The 6,121-nt window shown below is 54.0% G+C and overlaps 1 non-coding gene across 1 annotated transcript; it reads right to left on the bottom strand.

Annotated features, from left to right (window-relative positions):
* Window positions 1-415: 415 nt before the first annotated feature.
* LOC128943555 (small nucleolar RNA SNORA74) lies at window positions 416-619 on the bottom strand. Its single transcript, XR_008483731.1, has one exon. It is a non-coding gene; the product is annotated as a small nucleolar RNA SNORA74 (small nucleolar RNA).
* Window positions 620-6,121: the final 5,502 nt, after the last annotated feature.

Below are 6,121 nucleotides of genomic sequence, written 5' to 3'. Positions count from 1 at the left end.
TCAAAAAGCATTCATTTTTATTGCAGCACTGATCACTTGGAGGATCCTTCCTCCATTCGAGTGCCCCAAACATCATGCGAACAGAGGTTTTATGACACACACAAGTTCCATGTTTATGAGCTATAGAGGTTTTATGACACACACAAGTTCCATATTTATGAGCTATTCCTCTGTGATGCTCTACATCTGGCCTGTAGGCCATACAGTATAAATAATTCCAGCTTCATAAGTGATTTATTATATAATTACCTTGCTTATGTAATTCAACCAGTAAGAGCAGACCCAGGCCATTGGAGACTCAGGCTGCTATTGGCTGGTTAGCAGAGTAGTAACTGGCTCAGCCAATGAGGATTACCTTCATGGGCCTTCTTATCTATATAAGGAAGTTAGATCTCAATAAAGCTGCCTGTTGCTGCATGAACACATGCAGTCTAGTCACCTGTCTCCACGGGCAGGAGTTACTCCACTCTCAGGCATGCAGAGTGCTGCCAAAACCTGGCACCACTGAGCACAAGGACGGCCTCGCTGGTGCCAGGAAAGCTCAGCAGCACCTTTCTCTCCCAGCAGCATAACACTGGCACAGGCACTGAGCAGCCACGGGCAGCTGACTACTGCTGGGAGACAAAAACCCCAAAACTGGGGGGGTTTACAGGGCAGAAAAAACGTGGAGGCACTTTTCTGATGATGCCTACTCTCATCAAGGCTTCATCCAGCAAGAGGAATAGATAAGCTAAACTTATTTCTGGATAAACCACGTTATTTCCACCCTGAGGACCTGAGGCTAGCACAGGAGCCAGCAGAGGCCTTTTAGACAGCAAAACATTTTTGCCCATTTTCCCAGGCTGGCTCACGGTCACACCTCACCCATGTGGCTCCAGAGCTCTTGCTGTGTCCCACGGGCAGGTTATCCCTTCACATCTGCTCTCGCAGGTTCCAGTGCCCTCCCGGAGTGCCTCCCCGGCTGTCCCAGCACAGCTCAGCACAGCTCAGCTCGGGGTTCCACACGCGACGGGGCTGGGGCACCTCAGAGCTGCCCCTTCGGGCGGGTCACCGCCATCGGTCATCGGCTGAAGGCCTAAAGAGAGGACAGCAGAAACATCACAAATAAGCCATTAGTTCCATCTGTATTCACAAAGCTCAACAGCAGCGGCCTGGCTTGTGGCAGAGGACAAAAGCCAGCACACCGAACGAAAGGCTGAGGAATTAATGCTGAACCGCACAGCCGAGCAACATCCCCAGTCTCCCGGCCGAACAGCTAAATAGGAGACAGTGAGTATTTCAGGTGGCGCTTTCCTGCCCCGGAGCCCCGGTCTCCAGCCCCGCTGCCGCCGCCACCCGTGCCCTGTACCCTCCCCCCCCCTCACCTCATGGCGGCGGTGGCCCCTCATGGCGAGGGAGCTCGGCCCGCCAGAGCCGCTCCTGGCCCTCATGGCGGCGAGCTGAAGAAGCCCAGTCCCCCAGAACCGCTTCATCTCCACACGGCGGCGGGGGCAGAAAAGGAGAGGGCTTGGCCACGCTGCCGAGGTGATTCCACAGACACTGCTCGCTTCGGCCGCTCCCCCCGGGGCGGGGAAAAACCCTCGGTAATCAGGCACCGGGAGGGACTTTGAGATCATCTCGTCCCACTCCCTGCCATGGGCAGGTACACCTTCCACTGTCCCAGGTTGCTCCAGTCCCTGTCCGACCTGGCCTTGGACACTTCCAGCATCCCTGACAGAGCCGGAGCAGGAACACGATCTGTGGAGCTGGGAGAACTGAACTCAAGCACCGGCTCATGGGAAGCAGAGGGCTGGTGAGCTGCCTCTGCTTACCCCTGATGTGTCCCACTTCGGGCACAGGAGGTAGAAGTGTCAGCTCAGAAACAGCTGCCAGCAACAAAAATCCAGCCCTGAAATAAGCAGAGAAAAAGCTGTGGTGCTGCCAAGTGCCTTGCTGGGAGAAGCACAATTCCACACCTTCCCTGACCTCCACTGGATGCTGTAACATCAGCCCAGTGCTCTGTGTATCCATGTCTGGGCACAGCAGTGTAACAGTAACTCCCTCGCTGGGGATCCATTCAAAGGAAGTTTTTCTCTGGGCTTTGTGCTCCATTGCGACACTTGAAGGCCTTTCCAGAAAGCCTGGCATCCCTCCCCCATGCTCCTCATGTGCTTATGCTCTCAGAGCTCAGCAGTGAACTCAGCTGGAGCTGCGCCTTGCCTCAGGCAATCATCCACTCCAGCTCTGTCTTCTTCAAATGTTTCATGGTCTATTTTCAGCCCAAGCAAGCAGCTATTCTTCCTGGATGTGGGGTGCTCCTCTCCAGCTCAGCCTAATCCTGCCTTGTCCTGGGAAGCTCTGGGCTCGTTGTGCCCAGGACACTGCTGTGTGCAGGGACAGAGACTGGTGCTGAGCAGAAGGAGCTCGGTGCTTCCCCTGTCACTGATGAACCTGGTGAGGAACAGGTTTCCCAGCTATGCCCAGTGCAGCACAGCAAAACCTGTCTGGGGGAGAGACAGGTAAGAGCAGACACAGAACACTTCATGCTCTTGTTCCTGGGGGTCTCGCTGCCCATGGCCAAGGGCACGTGCCCACACAGGCATGGATGATGACTCTGCCAAGACCCTAAGCCACAGCTTCAGTTTAGAACTGTTTAATTCATTAGCCCAGCATGGGGCCCAAATTAATATGCTTTGTCTCTTTAATAAGACATTTTCAGCAGGATTGGGGAGATACTTCAAAAGCTTCCTGAATGCCAAATACCAGAACTCAGAAACTCTCAGTGCCAGGACCAGTCTCTCACTTCCCAGTACAGATTCCCTCTGTGTGCACAGCTTTTTCTCTGCTTGCTGGCCTTGGAGGGGGGCTCAAACAAAGGCCTGCACATCATTTGTGAACTTTGGGTGAAAAGCATCAAACCAGATGAAACACAGCAGAGCAGCTCTGCCATGGGGGTGAAGCCCTTTTCTGTCACAGGAATGTGCTCTCTGCAATAGCTGCAGCCAGTCCCTGTTGTTCATCTTGGCTTGCTGACCACTAAACAGAGACTCCTTTTCCCCTGCAAGTGTCGTGGCAAGGCCTGAAAGGACTGAGATGCTTTGTTCCAAGCCAGATTAGAGATATGAGTTACTACAAAACAAAAGCCCAGCAAGCCTCCTGGAGAGTTCCTCTAGTCTAGACACAGCCTCCCCTGAGCTCTCTGCATCCCAGCACAGCCCTGCAGCTTGTGTTCAAAGCAACTCAACTGGCTCCAGAAGCCTGGGTAACCTCTGTCGAGTGAATGTTCAGTTGCAGCATAAAGGAGGAATCACATCTGATTGATTTTGCTCCCATAAATTAGCAGGATGGGTTAAACCAGGACATGAGCACTGTCTGCTGGCACAGTGCATCCACTCAAGAGATCTGCACTGGCATGGAGCTGTAGTGCTTCAAAAGACGTGTGCTCCAAGCCTGGGGTGGGACATCCCCCATGTAGCTGATGTCTGCAGCTCCTGTGGCAGCAAGAGAGATCCTTTACTGTCACCTCAGCCCTGAACACACCTGTGCCCAGGGCTCACTGCCTGCCCCCCGTCACTGCTCAGCTCTGGCACTGCAGGGCTGGTACTGTGATCCTTCTGTACCAATCAGATTTTGGCTCAACACCATTTGGCCACACTGTCAGTCACTGGAGAAAAAGACAGAGTAGTACCGTGGGAAGAGGGAGAAAATTCAGTAAACCTATGGAAGAAAAGATCTGTGGATGTACATCATCATTTACCATGGTGGTCACCTCCAGCCCCACAGCCAAGCACGTTCAGGCTTTGGTGAGAAGAACTTTTATCCCCCTGGTGTCTGTCATGGCTGGGGCCTGTGATGATGACACCTCATGGGTGTTGGTGCTTGCACTGCCCTGTGAGTGACACCAGCCTTGCTTGGCTCCCACACAGCAGAAGGCAGGGCAGCCATGGCCTCGATGGTGCCTTTTCCTCTTTGAGGTGCTGCACCCAGGTCAGGGATACCCCACACATGAGCACAGACTGGGAGAAGAGCTCATTGACCAGCAAAGAAGGGCTTGGAGGATATAATGGATGAAAAGCTGGACATGAGCCAACAGTGGCAGCCCAGAAACTCCCCTGTGCTGGGCTGCACCCACAGAGGAGTGGGCAGCAGGTGAGGGGGGGATGGTCCCCCTCTATTCTGCCCTTGTGAGATACCCTTGCAGAGCTGCTCCAGCATCAGAAGGACATGGAGCTGTTGGAGCAAGTCCAGAGAGGCCATGGAGATGCTCCCAGGATTGGAGCCCCTCTGCCATGGAGCCAGGCTGGGAGAGCTGGGGTTGCTCACCTGGACAAAAGAAGGCTCCAGGGAGAGTTCAGAGCCCCTTCCAGGGCCTAAAGGGGCTCCAGGAGAGCTGGGGAGGGACTGGGGACAAGGGATGGAGGGACAGGACACAGGGAATGGCTCCCACTGCCAGAGGGCAGGGATGGATGGGATATTGTTCCCTGTGAGGGTGGGCAGGCCCTGGCAGGGTGCCCAGAGCAGCTGGGGCTGCCCCTGCATCCCTGGCAGTGCCCATGGCCAGGCTGGACATTGGGGCTGGGAGCAGCATGGGACAGTGGGAGGTGTCCCTGCCATGGCAGGGGGAGGAATAAAATTATTTTTATGGTCTCTTCTGACCCAACCCATTCTGTAATTCCATCATCTCCTCTGCCTCCACAGAGGGGCCATTTCCACTTCCCCACTGCCATCACAAGATGGCACTCCAGACCTAAAAGCTGAGCTGGCTCAGCTGATACTTGGAGATCTTTTCCAGGCCCTGGGGTGTCCAACCGCAGAAGAAGCTGTGGATTTAACCCTGCCTGCTGAGCTCTTCTGCCAGGCCTCAGCCCTGACACTGCCTTTTAATCACATCCTTTAACGCCAGGGCTGTGTTTTAATCAGCTGCACTGAAACACTGCTGCCGTTACTGTGTAACCTCTGAGCCATCTAATTGCACTGAGTTATTCCAGTTACAGCTTTGACAGTGAACGTCATGCAGAGCATTTTAATCTTGACCTGCAATACCTCGGGCTCTTGTAGGGCCTCCTCTGCCTCCAAGGACACGCTGCTAATCAGACCGAGCCAGGACGTAATTTAAGACATGGACAAAGGGAGCCAAGGGCTAATCATGAGCAAAAGGAATCTGACTAATTTTGTTACAAAGCAGTGTTGAAGGTAGAGCTGCTTTTTTTTGCCTGAGAATGATTTGGGAGAGTAGTGAGAATAATTTTTTTCAATAATTTATAACTTCAAAATAATAACAAAAAAAAAAGAGAGAAAAATCATTCTTAGATATGTTTTTTAAAAAGAAAGCTTATTTTGAGTTAGGTGCATAAAGCACTGGTGCAGTGTGTTATCCCCTCTGTCTGCTCCCACGTGTGAGTGGGTGCTCCAGGCTTCACCCACCAGTTGCTCCCTGCAGGAAGAACCCATGATCCAACCATCTCCTTCCCTGGCCAAGGGCCTGCAGCCTCCCACTGGGGCTTGGTGCCATGTCCTGGGTGCCAGCTCTGCCAGCACAGCTCCCCGGGGGTGGCAGTGGGGCAGGATCTGCTGTTTAGCTGCCTCGGAGGCTGGGGCTGGCTGTGTCCCTCTGGGCAGCTTAGGAAAGGCTGCTCCGGCTGCTCCTTGCAGGGAGCTGGAGCAGCAACCTCACTTGATCGGGGGAAAGAGCAGTCAGGAAAGGTTACATAACCCTGATCAGGCTGCCAGAGGGGTGGTGCAGCAGCAGCAAGGGCAGTGCCACTCTGGATGTGGCTGGCAGGAGCGTGCCCTGCCTGTTGGACCCTGCAGCCCCTCTGTCCATTCACTCTTGCCTGGGTCTCCCGGCCCTGTCAGAGCTTGCTGGTTTTGTTGTTCAAAATGCCCTCGGGCAGCTCGAGGAGCCCGTGCAGTTCCCTCTGTTCTGGGCTGAAACTGCTGCACAGCAATTCCTTTTTCCATTTCATCTCTGGCAGAGCCCTTGAGCTTTGCTCCCTTCCTCTTCCACCCTCCTCTCCTCCTTCTGAGCTTCTCCTTGGCCCAGTCTCCTTCCCTGGTGTCCCCTTCTGCTCCCAGCTCCTATTTAACCCCCATCTTTTCTGTCCTCTCCTTCAGTGCTCCTAGCCAGAGGACAGATCACAAA

Source organism: Melozone crissalis, unplaced genomic scaffold (genome assembly GCF_028551555.1).
Source record: "Melozone crissalis strain CALT ecotype California unplaced genomic scaffold, PUWL_Pcris_2 ptg000046l_1, whole genome shotgun sequence".
Taxonomy (NCBI): domain Eukaryota; kingdom Metazoa; phylum Chordata; class Aves; order Passeriformes; family Passerellidae; genus Melozone; species Melozone crissalis.
This window is presented reverse-complemented; position numbering and strand designations above follow the sequence as displayed.